This window comes from Aulonocara sp. 'chitande type north' Nkhata Bay, linkage group LG17, assembly GCF_057382095.1.
Source record: "Aulonocara sp. 'chitande type north' Nkhata Bay isolate Kocher_YH1m ecotype deep benthic linkage group LG17, A_spYH_male_GT1.1, whole genome shotgun sequence".
Taxonomy (NCBI): domain Eukaryota; kingdom Metazoa; phylum Chordata; class Actinopteri; order Cichliformes; family Cichlidae; genus Aulonocara; species Aulonocara sp. 'chitande type north' Nkhata Bay.
In genome coordinates, this window is record NC_141360.1 from 3419196 (window position 1) to 3432982 (window position 13787).

At 39.4% G+C, this 13787-nt stretch overlaps 1 protein-coding gene across 2 annotated transcripts in view; it reads left to right on the forward strand.

Annotated features, from left to right (window-relative positions):
- Positions 1–13787, forward strand: part of nav3 (neuron navigator 3) — a 415949-nt gene that overhangs the window by 86634 nt on the left and 315528 nt on the right. The window contains exon 1 of one of the 2 annotated variants that reach the window (XM_086270024.1): positions 13512–13583. The exons of the other annotated variant lie outside the window; for it this stretch is intronic. The gene's annotated coding sequence lies outside the window, so the exon portion shown is untranslated. Of the gene's footprint in view, positions 1–13511; positions 13584–13787 lie in introns of those variants that run through there. 2 annotated transcript variants of the gene reach the window in all.

Sequence of the window (13787 nt, forward strand, 5' to 3'; positions counted from 1 at the left end):
GAATTAGGTGGGAGTGATGGGCAGCTTTGAGCACATCTGTCAGTCTTGCCCGCCTAGCTCTGCTCAGGATGACTGACCTTCATCGTGTGAGCCATGATGCAGTTATTAATGTGCTTGGTTAGCGCTCTATTCTGCCCATCTGTGGCCTGTCTTCATCACAGTAGCAAAGTGGCTCCAAACCCTGCACAGGTCTGGGAACATCAGGATAAAGTAATGAATAAAAAATGTTTTTTAAAGTTTGCAGTTGGAGACAATGTTGCTCTACAAAGTTAAGCTGTTCTCTTATTAAATAAAATAAAACACTAATTATATTTACAAATTTTGTTCAGCAGTAAATTAAAAAGTGTCCTGAATTCCCCACGTGATACAGGGAACATCCACTCGACCAGACAGGATGTTCAGAGAGGCTGTCACTCTCAGCCTTAGTGCCCCCAGAGAGCCCTTCTGGATGTTCATGCTTGCCCAGAAAACAGCTGGGGCCTTGGCAAAGCATGTTAATGATATGACTAACACTAGAGGTTAGTCATATCCCTGCCATGTTCTCATTCGAAAAGGATGGACAGCTTCAGGGGGCGATGGCGCTCTCTGGTTGCACAGTCTGCAAAAATCATTCCCAGGACAGCATTTTGTACTGTCAGTATGACAGTGATGGGATTTCCGGCTATTTCTATTGATCCGGCTCTTTCGGCTCGGCTCACTAAAAAGAGCCGGCTCTTTCGGCTCCGAACCGGCTCTTCAGGTTGTTTTGTTGCTTTAATTAATTTATTATTAACAATAATATAAAATTATGCACAAAAGGAATTACTAATGTAAAAAAAAGTGGTTTTATTTATATATGTTTATATATAAATATATATGGTGGCCCCTAGAGACAAAACACGTACAAACTCCAAAACACATTTCTAGCGTTAACTGAACTTCCAAACCAGAGCTACTAGATCACTTAAATTACACAATTGAAAGCACATGTGTATGGTTTGTGTATTTATACACAAGCACTCATATACATTCAAATAATTTAATAATTTAATAATTTACCCTTTACTACCACACACCAAATCCGGTCGTAGCCACTAGGTAACAAAAGCTCAACACTGCGCCTAGCATCCTGGAGCACTTCTGTTGTGTTTTGTACTTGTTTTAGAGTTTGTACGTGCTTTGTCTCTAGGGTCCACCTTAAATATACTATTATTTATTCACTCCACATAAAATGTAATAAATAAATCATATAATACAAAAACCAACTATTTACATTTCAACTTTTAACTATTTAAATTTTCAGCTTTTTCCTTTTAAACAAATTTAAAGTGAAACAACACAAAACACTGCAAACCACAACACAATTAAATATAAATTAAAATATGAAAACAAAAAGAAGATGCACATTCTCTGTCATATGGGCCTGCATGAATAAACTTTCTGAATCCTTTATCATCCGCAAATGAAAATAATTGTGGATGATTACTATACCTTTCTAATGTGACGTTGTTGTCCCTGGCTCTCTTTCTCTCTCTCTCCCTCCCGCTCTGTTCCTGTGCTACTGAGTGTAACTACCCCCCTCCCCCCTCTGCCCAGCGCAAAGCACAAGGCTCGCGTGCAGAGTGAAGCGGGAAAAAGTGCGAGACAGAGAGGGTGAGAGAAAGAAAAAGAAAAAACACGGCTTGCGATAAGGAGCCGGCTCGCATCGTTCACTTCAAAGACCCGGCTCTAAGAGCCATTTCGTTCACGACCGACACATCTCTACAGTATGAGGCTAATCAGAAGGAGGAGCTTCAAAACTACTGAGTACATTGTTGTAAACTGCTTATTGTCAATAGTTCAGGTTAAAAAAAACATAGCATAGCATGCCTCCTTTAAAGGAGGAAATCCATGCTGTGCATAAAATTGCAGGTGTAATTTCATGTCAAGACTGGATAGATTAAAGTGGAATTTCAAAGAATTTCCCAAGTTGCTCTAGTTTCAGTTGCCTATTCCAGAGGGATCTCAGTGACAAGCCTGTGGTGGGTGTACTGCGTTCTGAATACCAAATGACATGAGTGCACACACACTTGCACGCACATTTGGGTTTGCGTGGCATCTGTTTCATCCATGAAATCTAATATCGACGTTAACCTGGAGACTGTTGGAGGATGAAATCTGTCCTCGGCGGCTTTTCCACCCAGATGAGTCTTAATGGAAGGCTATGAAGATGCCAGTGCCTGTCATTTTCCAGGCAGTATACCGTTCTCTGTTTATCTACAGTGCTGTGCTAAATTGCCCTGGAGTTATGATGCTACCTGTTTTATGCCAAAGCCATATGGGGCATCTTGACTCCACCCGAGCAAAAATGTACAGAGACCTGAATAATATATCCAGCAAGCTATTAAGCCATTTTGTGCTTGTTGTAAAGGTTTTATTATTCTAATAAAGATGCTTTTTTCCTCTCCTCCACATTTGCAGTTTCATTGATAATCACAGAAAAAGTCACTGTGAATTAGTTGCCATTTGTTTTTTGAAAAGCTCCTTTCCAAAACTTTAGCAAAGGAAAGGTTGTAATTCCTCTTCCTTTCATAAATAGTGTTATATAGTACAGGGTGTGTGGCAGGCCTCGTTAGACAGAGTCAGCCCACAATGGGAAGGGCAAAGCAAGAGCCATAAAACAGGCGAAAAGTCAAATTAGAACAGAAAGAATATACACTGAAAGGCTGGCTAAGAAGCTTGATGGTAAAGCAAACCTGTAACTTGGTGCATGTCGTGGGGTGAGTTAGATACATGTATGTCAGAAAGCAAAAGGGTGGAATGAACAAGAGTAAATCAAGGTGAGTCATTTAAAAATAAAGCAGGAACCTCAATAAATAAATAAATAAAATTTTATTTATATAGCACCTTTCAAGACAGAATCACAAAGTGCTGCACATAAGATTACAAGCCATAAAAAGATTTAAAAAGAGAAAATAAAACAGGCAAAAAATTAACCAAAAGCAGTTTTAAAAAAGTGAGTTTTGAGTTGTTTTTTAAAAACAGCTGCTGAGTCCACAGTTCTTAATGTTTGGGGGAGAGAGTTCCACAGTCTCGGGGCCACAGTGGCAAAAGCTCTGTCACCCTTAGTCCTCCTCTTAGTATTTTTTAAAGCAAGTAAGCCCTGATCAGATGACCTCAAAGACCTGCTGGGGACATCGGGCTGTAGCAGATCAAAGATGTAGGCAGGTGCCAGTCCGTGCACAGACCAGGATCTTAAAATTGACTCTAAATTCAACAGGAAGCCAGTGTAACTGAGATAATAACGGTGTCACATGAGAGTACTTGGAGGATTTTGTCAAAAGCCTCGCTGCAGCGTTTTGCACAACCTGCAGACGATCCAGAGAACCTTTGCTTAGACACATAAACAGCGAATTACAATAATCCAAGCGTGACAAAATAAATGCACGTATAGCAATCTCCAGTTCAGAGCGACATAACATCGGGCTTAGCTTAGCCACATTTCTTAAATGATAGAAACAAGACCGAATCAGAGATTTCACATGCCCGTCCAATGTGAGACTCGAGTCAAAGGTGACACCTAAATTCCTGATTGAGGATTTAACATAGAGTGAGAGAGGACCAAGGGCTTTCACTATCTGCGATAAAAATCTATCAGGAGCGCATACGAGGACTTCGGTTTTCCCCTCGTTGAGTTGGAGGAAATTTGCAGCCATCCAACGTTAGATCAAATCTAAGCAATCATTCAGACGCTGAAGCCTAGATAAATCCTCGGGCATAAAAGAAACGTACAACTGAATATCATCAGCATAACAGTGATAAGAAATGTCCTCAGAAGAGCCCATTATATGCTGGAGGGGGAGAAGCTATATTAAAAACAATAAAGGCCCCAAAACTGACCCTTGAGGGACACCATAAGTAAGGGAGGTAGAGGATGACCTAAAATCGGAGACTGCCACAGAAAAGGATCGGTGATGTAGATAAGAGGAGAACCACTCTAATGCAGTTCCAGATACACCAACCCAATTTTTCAGCCTTTCAACGAGGATGTGATGGTCAACTGTGTCGAAAGCTGATGTGAGGTCCAACATGAGTAGAACAGAGCATTTTCCTGCATCATTATTCATCAAGATATCACTTGAGACCCTAAGAAGAGCGGTCTCCGTGGAGTGAAATCGACAAAAACCGGACTGAAACTTATCGTAAAGGCCATGTTTATCTAGAGCTGCCATAAGTTGCTTAGCCACAACCTTTTCTAGAAGCTTAGCAATTAACGGTAACTAAGAGATAGGTCTGTAGCTGCTCCAAAGAGAGGAGTCAAGCTGAGGTTTTTTTAAAAGTGGGAGAATAGCAACATTTTTAAAATAAACCAGAACTATACCAGATGCCAGTGAAGAGTTGATTAAAGTGAGCACACATGGGCCAATAGACTGGAAGACATTTTTGAATAATGATGCAGGTACAATGTCAAGTGAACAGGAGGATGCTTTTACTGAATTCACTAGTTTTACCAGCTCAGGTAGTGAAACAGGAGAGAAAGTATCCAAGATAATGGGCCGAGATGGGGTAGAGATTGAGATAACAGGTGAGTGTGTAAAACTCATTCTCACGTTATGAATTCTTGCAAGCAGAAAAGAGAGAAAATTTTCACAGTCCTCGTTAGAAAAAATAGGGGCCGCAGGCAGAGTAACAATGTCACTAATGGTGTTGAATAGCGCCTTAGGATTGCCTCTACTCTTTGTAACCAAGTGTGAGAAATGGGCAGCCCTCGCATCTCTGATCGCATTATTAAAAGAAGCTAAAAGGTCCTTAAGATGAGTTTTCCTCCACCTGCGCTCCGCTTTACGACAATCACGTTTTAGACAACGAATACTGTCATTTAGCCAAGGAGGAGATTTGGAGGCAATGCGATAACCATGTTTCTAATGCTGCTTGCTGTTTTAGGATAGAGTTTAGCTGGACACCTGTATATCTAGTCAACACGAACAACTTTGGAGTTATATGTTGTGATGGAAAATTGTAATATTCGGCTGTTGTCTGTGTGTTAAGCTTATCTTTAGCATAGAATGTTCTGACTGTATTCTGCGACCATGGTAGTGATGGGATTTCTGGCTGTTTTTAGAGAACCTGCTCGGCTCGGCTCACTAAAAAGAGCCGGCTCTTTCGGCTCCGAACCGGCTCTTCAGGTTGTTTTGGTGCTTTAATTAATTTATAATTAACAATAATATAAAATAATGCACAAAAGGAATTACTAATGTAAAAAAAAATGTTTTATTTATATATGTTTATATATAAATATATGCGGTGACCCCTAGAGACAAAACACGTAGAAACTCCAAAAAGCACGTACAAATTCCAAAACACATTTCTAGCATTAACTGAACTTCCAAACCAGAGCTACCTAGATCACTTAAATTACACAATTGAAAGCATATGTGTATTGTTTGTGTATTTATACACAAGCACTCATATATATTCAAATTATTTAAAATAAAAGTTAATTTACCTGTTACTACCACACACCAAAAGCCGGTCCTTGGTACTTGCTAGTTTGTGTAGCCACTAGGTAACCAAAGCTCAACACTGCCCCCTAGCATCCTGGAGTACTTCTGTTGTGTTTTGTACGTGTTTTGAGTTTGTACGTGCTTTGTCTCTAGGGGCCACCGTAAATATACTATTATTTATTCACTCCACATAAAATGTAATAAATAAATCATATAATACAAAAACCAACTATTCACATTTCAACTTTTAACTATTTAAATTTTCAGCTTTTTCTTTTTACAAATTTAAAGTGAAACAACACAAAACACTGCAAACCACAACACAATTAAATATAAATTAAAATATGAAAACAAAAAGAAGATGCACATTCTCTGTCATATGGACCTGCATGAATAAACTTTCTGAATCCTTTATCATCTGTAACTGAAAATAGATGATTACTATACATTTCTAATGTGACGTTGTTGTCCCTGGCTCTCTTTCTCTCTCTCCCTCCCACTCTGTTCCTGTGCTACTGAGAGTGTAACTACCGCCCCTCCCCCCTCTTCCCAGCTCAAAGCACAAGGCTCGCGTACGGAGTGAAGCGGAAAAAAGTGCGAGAGAGAGGCTGAGAAAAATAAAAACAAAAAAACACAACTTGCGATAAGGAGCCGGCTCGCATCGTTCACGTCAAAGATTCGGCTCTAAGAGCCGTTTCTTTCGCGACCGACACATCACTAGACCATGGTGGATAGATAATGTGTTTCTATTCATTATTCTTATCTTCTTTGTCAAAAGCCACGCAGACTGCTGCTGCTGCGCTCTGTATTATTGTTTGACCCTTTTCCAAGGCAAATTAAAATTTCATAAAGACAACTTATTTGTGTAGATCGATCTATTTCAGATTTCCATAAGAATTAAGTGCCATTGAATTGGTATCCCTTGACTGATATTGGGGTCAACATTGCTTTTCTAGCCTTTAACCTCAAAGTTGTGAGAGGGCCGACCATTTGGACCCCACTGGGAATTAGCAGTTCCCCTTAAACAGTGAGAAATCTGAAATAAATTAATTAGGAAAGAAAATCCCAACCCTAGTGAAATGATGGATTTCTGGCTACTTAAATAAAGTATTTTATAAAAACGTTCTGTGATAAAATGGAAAATGTTCCAATAATTTTCTGCCAGCACATTATTTTAACAAAGGTTTCCATAAATAGTAAACAGTAAAATTCAATGTGTGGTTAAAAAACTGGTAAAAATATATATACATATGCAAAGTTCCCTTATTTTAAAACAATGCACTATACTGTAGTTTTACACACTGATTTTATTTTAAGCCTGATATTGACTCTCCTTTTGGCATTATTGTGGTCTCAGCTAACCCTTTAAAGGCAGGTATTTGTAGCTAAGCTACAGTAGTTAGAACTAGCTAATGTGTGCAAAGTTTTTGTATAGTTTCTGAAGGCATTTTGCACCAGGCATAACCAAACAATGTGATAAATTGAGCAAATAAATAGTAAAGAAGAATTGCAGAGTGGATAGTAATTGTCACAATATACTACAATAGGTCTTCAATTTATGACCGTTTTGCTCAAGCTTTAGAGATTGTGGATGATTAATTTAATATCAGTATAGTTGAAGGATAGTAGATGTAATGTTCTCTTTACACCAATTCATTAGATTTTTTCAATATTTGTTTCTGTCATGTCAACACGCTTTTATCCCAAAACGTAACATACCGACGCTATGCAACAAATCTATGTTATGCTTTTGGGCGCCCAACCCGTCTGTATGTTACGCATTCCGAGGCACAAGAGGGGGTTGGAATGAATCTATAAATGTAAGGTTATGGTTAATGTTAGGGGTGCAATAGAAAGCTGCAAAGCAACAAAAAAGGAAAGCGCATAGAAAGCCTTTCAATTCGCTTTAAGAATCTGGAGCGTTTCATAAGGACATGGAAGGGTACCTTTCGCGTTAGGATGACGCACCTCGGGCCGTGACATGTTATGCATTGGGAATGAGAATGCTCTGGTCATGTACAGTCATTTGAAACTAACAACCATAGTCATGAATAACTTCTAAATCGATTTGCAAGTAAACTTATTATAATATGATTTATATGAACGTCTCAGTGTACCGTAAGAAAGTGTCATATCCATATTATCCACCACAACTCAAAATATATAAATATATGAGAATACGTGAAACGAGTTGTTGGCCCTGTTACTGGCGACTCGCCCAGGAAGCCCTTACATTTAATTGGCCTCCTGTTTGTTTTGAGCCTCGCCCACCCATTACAATCCCTCGTAAATGAGATAGTATAAAACCAAACTGCACCTGGGCACCCGGAGAGGGAGCAAAAGGGAGGCGGAAGTGCTGTGACACTAATGTCGTTAATTTTCCTTCAGGAAAACCCTCATATATTTCTCTTAGTTATGGAAACCCTTATCTTTGAACACACACACCTCAGCTCAGCCATAACCAATTTCAGTTTGGCGACTCTTTAAATGTCTTCCATTATGGCCACTAAACTGGGAAGCCAGGGGATGCCTGAAAGTGATAATGAAGGGAAAGGTCACTTCGGTAACAACCTGTTAATTGGATTTGGGCTTCTTTTTTTTTTTTTCACATCGATAATATCCTGCTCACCAGGTATGCTGTCCGTCTGGTCTGCAGTGAAGATTTATTTATTTATATTTTTGAACTGTATCTGGGGTTTTGAATTTTAAAGTTCATTTAAACCTTGCCTAACCTTTACATCACTCTTTAAAGCATCCCATTAACTTTTTATACTTATTTCCCACCTTCTAGGCATCCATTCATATGCTATGAAGGTGAGTGAGAGGAATATTTGACTTTGTTCTTCTGTAATTTAAAATGGACATTTATTGTGATATTCTAAAAAAAACATTTCATACAACCTTCTATTTTTTTCAGTCTTAGAGGAACAGGAACAACAAGGAACACTGGAGCCTGTATGCCCAGTATGATCGGTGAAACTCCCTTTTCTATCAGCATAAAGACGTTTACCTACATTTAATCAATTAAATATCTTTGTTTTAGAAAAAGAAGTGCAAATTCAACAGCACTTCCACTTACAAAAAATTGCTGCTCTAGTAAATGAAAAAACATGATTCTACAGGTATAAACGGCAAGAAATAAACATGTAAAATTACAGAAAATGCAATTATGGAACAGAAAACTTTGGTTATTTCAAAGTAAATGTCCATTTTCTGAAATCGTGAAAAAATTAATAAATAAAAAACAAACAGAAAACCCACAAAATATAGTAATGATTTGAACTAGTACGGTAATGAAAAAAACAGGAAGTTTTTTTCTGTGGTTTAATTGTTGATCTATTACTGAATGACTTTGATTTAGTATGAATAGCCATGGGATGTTTTTATCAGTAGAAACAACTGTACAACTTGTGAAAATACACTTAAAAATCCTAAATGTAGGCTCTTCTTTACATTGTGGGCTGGTTTTTGGTCCACAGGCCTTATGTTTGACACCCCTGTGCTCCCTATTCTTCGCTTTCCTCCAAACGTTAACATATGATGTCGCCCTATTGCTCAGGTGTCACTATTGTAAATCTTGCAGCTGCAGTGAAGCCGACCTAGTCTCCAGACTGCTTTAACCTTGTGAGCTGCTGTTTTTGTATCCCAGGATAGAGAACAATTCACACGTCACGCATAACGACTGTTCTCATCAAACCCCTTGCTGGGCTGCTAAATTGCTTTTCAAGCTGTCTCCCACTGGTATTCCCATCATTATTGACAGACCTCAAACATCCTCTAAGACTCAACAGACTTGTTGTCTCTCCGGTTCTCAAGCATCGTGTCATTTCAGAAAAAAACAAAAGAAATACTTTCAAGTGGCTTTGCGGGTCTGTGAGACTGAGAAGCACATTCCATTCGGTGACACTGAGGGAAAACTTTGTCTCCGGGGAATTGGCGCGTTGGAGGGGAACAAAACATGGCATCAGAGCTGGGCATTTAAATTAGGGTTGCTTTTTCAGCTCTGTTTTTTGGGGCATAGATGGGTATAATCCTCAAAGGTAATTGGATTTTTCCAGGAATGGAGTGCAGAGGTAGGATGCAGCAGGTTGATGAGGAATATGAGGACAGTTTCCACAGCTAAAGAGAGTTGATTCAAAGTTTATTGCTTGTTTTTCTCCAGAAACATTGTTGAAATCTATTTGTGCTCAGCATTGTCTTACGTCTTTCTGCATCAGGTAAACTTGCGGTCATGTCGCGTTACAATCCTGATGGGATTTGGGGGGGTTTGCGCAGGGGCTGGGAACTGCAAAAGGTAGCAGTCTGCAGGAAAGTAGATATGGCTGAAAAAGTCACACCTGGGATCTGCAGTACATCATGTGTTATGAGGAATTGGTACTATGGTAGACTGCTAGCTTTCCAGTCGTTTTATTCTTGTATTCTATGTGCAAAGAAAACTGTGTTTAAGCTGAAATGGTAATTGCATATGTGTTTTTGAGCTCAATGGATAAATTGTGACAAATTCCATTTAGTTTCTTGTTATTTTAAGCTCTTTTTATTGCACTGCTGCTCCCTGTGATGAATGGTGATCTGTGGTGCAAAGGTGCAAAAGTGAAGGAGCCACAGGATTCATAGTAGGGCCAACACTTTGTAGTGTTGCGCTAATCTGTCTCCTGTCTTAACTCAGCTCTTGTAACCTGTTGGATTACAGCGCAGGAGGGCTGTTGTGCATTCAGTTTTGTGTGTTACAGAATCTAGGACTGGCATTTTAGACTGGTGTATATACCAACCTGACTCATGGTTGTTATTTTTTATGGATTGTGTGGATTTCTTATGTTCTTTCATGTACACATCATGTTTTTAAATGTCCAATGATTTACTCTTGTGCTACAGCAGCTGTGTTGAGTACTACAAGGAGAATAATGCTGAACTGTAGTATTCTTTAAACAGCTCATTACCTCCGCCTAGGATGTTATGTTTTTGTTTGTGTGCGTGCGTAAGATTCATTCTGTGAACACAGTTGCTCATAATGTTTTGAATGAACTCTAATAAAGCTTTGTAGGAGTGTAGAGTGGGGTCATGGTAATAATCCATTCAAATGTGGCTTACAGCCACTGAGGTCAATAAGGTCAGCTCAATGAGTGAATGGTTGAAAATAGACAAAAAGCCTTATAACCTAGAAAGTGTGATTCTTAAAAGTGTGGTGTGTGTTGACAACATATACAGTGTAAAGATTTAAAACATCATGTCACATTTGACCTCTGACCTCTCCTTCAAAGTCAATGGATTGATCTGATGGTCAAAGTGACAATAACGCTATATAGAGATATTTTGAAAACTGTGTTTCCTACTGTGATTGTTTCTATTGACAGCATGTAGGCATATGTGATGCATATGGATTCTAAATATCACATTACTCTGACCTCTGACCTCTTCTTCAAGATCAAATAAAGTCAAACTTTCAGAAAATGTATTTTATTTTTACTGCGCTACAAACTTCTTTAAGCAAATTTTAAAAGAGCAAAAAAACCAAAATGCAATGCTAATACTGGCCTGAGAGTGTGCTGCCTTGGCAGAAGTTTTTGCTCTCTTAGTGCTTCTTGTTATAGCATATACGAGTTAATCTTAGTAAAAATTCTTAGAAAAGAAAAGAGGAAAATCACACTTATTTAAACTATTAAGATGTTAGCAAACTTTAAAACAAATAAAGTGAGTAAGCCTGTGCTAGCAAGCATCTGTTAAGCTTTATCTCCCTTTCTTTTACCCTAGGAGTCTACGAGGCTCATGCTAAAGTAATGAAAACATTATTACATCCATTAAATGTGATCAAAACATAACGTACCCAGCATTACTTATTTCTTCTTCTTCTTTTCTTTTTACACATTGCATGCTCTCTCTCTCTGCTTTAAGAAGAGAGGAGGTCCGACCCATTTATTCAGGAGGGAGTAAATGAGTCGGACCTGACGAACACAGCAGTGGCAGGAATGCTCTGAATGATATGGTGATCTTACTCTGGAAGTCAGGTGACGAAGAATGGCATAGACACGGAGGTCTAGAAGTAATTAGCGTTTTGGTCAGAGTATCTCTGTGATGTTGACTGTAGATGTACAGATCATATTATATGGCAAGTCCACCAGTTGATCCTGTTTAATTCAGCACAAGTGGTTTCCAGAGAACGAGTGTGGGAGAGAAAATGACGCCTATTAAATTCAGTTTAGTTTTTTTTCTCAGTCTTCAGCCTTTGTGCTTGTCAGAAGAACAAATATTACCGTATCACAGAGACGTGTGTTGGTTTGGGTTCTTTCTTTCTTTTTGTCCTATTGGTTTGAACCAGATGGGATGCAGCTCAAAAACATCCCTCCAGGCACCAACCAAATTCTAAGAAAAAAATGTTTTATAAAGACCTGCTGACTGTGACAAGCAGCGGACTGCTTTGTGCTGCCATTGTGAGACAAATCCAAGCACACCACTCCCATACAGTCACGATGACAACAATAGCTGCATTTCCCCCCTGAACTTTACTCTTTAGGGAAACCTTTTTTCCGACTGTTTAACATGTAAGTCATTACCATTAAACCGCAGCCTCTGTCTGAAATCAGCATGTGGGTTCAGAAGGCCGGTCAGTATGTAACTTCTTTGTTTATATTAAAAGCATCCATGATACTCAAATCCAATTGGCCCACAATGCATCCATCGGTGTCAGAGCATGCCATTTAGCATTTATTCTGGCTTTTTTAATCCAGTCCCTTTGGCCTGAGAGTCAAAAAGTTAACCATAGCTCTACATTTTTAATAATTATATTAATGCCTTCGTAATTAATGAGTTTGTGAAGATTTATTTAGTCCAGAGAGTGATTGAGCTTTCAAAGTTGAGTTTTCAGCAATTAAATGAAGCACTTCCTTTATATGGATGTGTCATACGTAATTTTCTTGTGGTAATTGTTAATCTTTTGATTAACAATTTAGGTATTTTTGTTTTATTAGTGACTTATTAACTGTGCTCTAACATACACTCCAGCAGCAGTAAACTCAGTACACTTTAAAGATTCACTTTCTTCACGACGTGGAGTTCCCGGTACCTCCGCATGCTGCCTCTGTGCTCTTTGTTCCACTTCATTGGGGTGTGTGCCTGTGTGTGAATATGTGTGTGTGTGTGGATGACAGTGTATACCAAGAGAGCATTTTAAGGATGGGTTGGATCTCTCACTGTCTACTCCCCCATCCCAATCTTCTCTTTGCTATGTAAGTGAGTGAGTGTGTGTGTGTCTTCCTGTCAGTAGCAGTATTTGATGTTGTTGAATATAAGTCTGGATGGCATGTGCATGTGCATGTGTGTGTGTGTGTGTGTGTTTCTGAATGTGGTGTGTAAAAGAATGAAGAGGGTAAGTGAATCTGTGCAGGATCGCTCTGTGTGTGAGAGAGACAGAGAAAAAGAGAGAAGAAGAATAAGGAGGAAAAGCACACTGTGTCTTTGCACATGTGCACGTTTGTTGCATGCCTCTGTAGGTGTGTGTAGTAAGCCCCCCCCCACCTTTTACACACACATACACACAACTCCAGGGACTAGCATGTTCATTATTCTTCCTAAAAGAACCATTAAAATTTCATCAGTGCAATGCAATCTGTAGCAGGGCGGGGGGTAGGAGTGTGTGTAGGAGAGAGAGAGATACTCAGTAGTGTGAGGGGAGGGAGGGAGCTCGCATCCTCCACTCGTTCACTGCTGCCTGCCTTCATTCCCCTCTCCTCTCCCCTCTGCTCTCCTCCTTTCTTCTTCATCGTCTTCTTCTTCTCCTCCGGTGGCTGGATTCCCTGGCTGATCGGGAGCACGCCAGATTACTTCTATCATGACGTGAGCCACCAGCATCCCTCCTGCCTCATTCGCTTCGTCCTCCTGCCTCATTCTACTACTATTACAGTACCACTCTGTCCTCTTTCTCTCTCATGCACCGCACTCACACTGGAGAGGAGTTAGCATCCTGGATAAAAGGGTTAACAAGGTGTACTTGGAATCTAGAGAAAGGATTTTCTTATTCTTGTTGCTGCAGGCAGGTTTGGATATGTAACACATGGAGCAGGATCCTGCAGGAGAATATTTATAGAGTTGAGTCCTCCTTTAAAGTAGTTCATGGCAGGAGATTTAAAGGTGAGACGTTCATTTGATTCTGTCTTTGGCTTCAAACTTGTTGATCAGCGTGACTTAGACAACACATCGTGTCCTTTTCTATGTACACAACTTTTCAGAGTTTTGGCATTTTCACCCTTTTTTTTCTTGAAGTAGTGTTATCTGGTGTGCTGTACTACTGATTCATTTAAAGGAGTGAGGCTCATTAGTGTTGCTCTTTTTCTG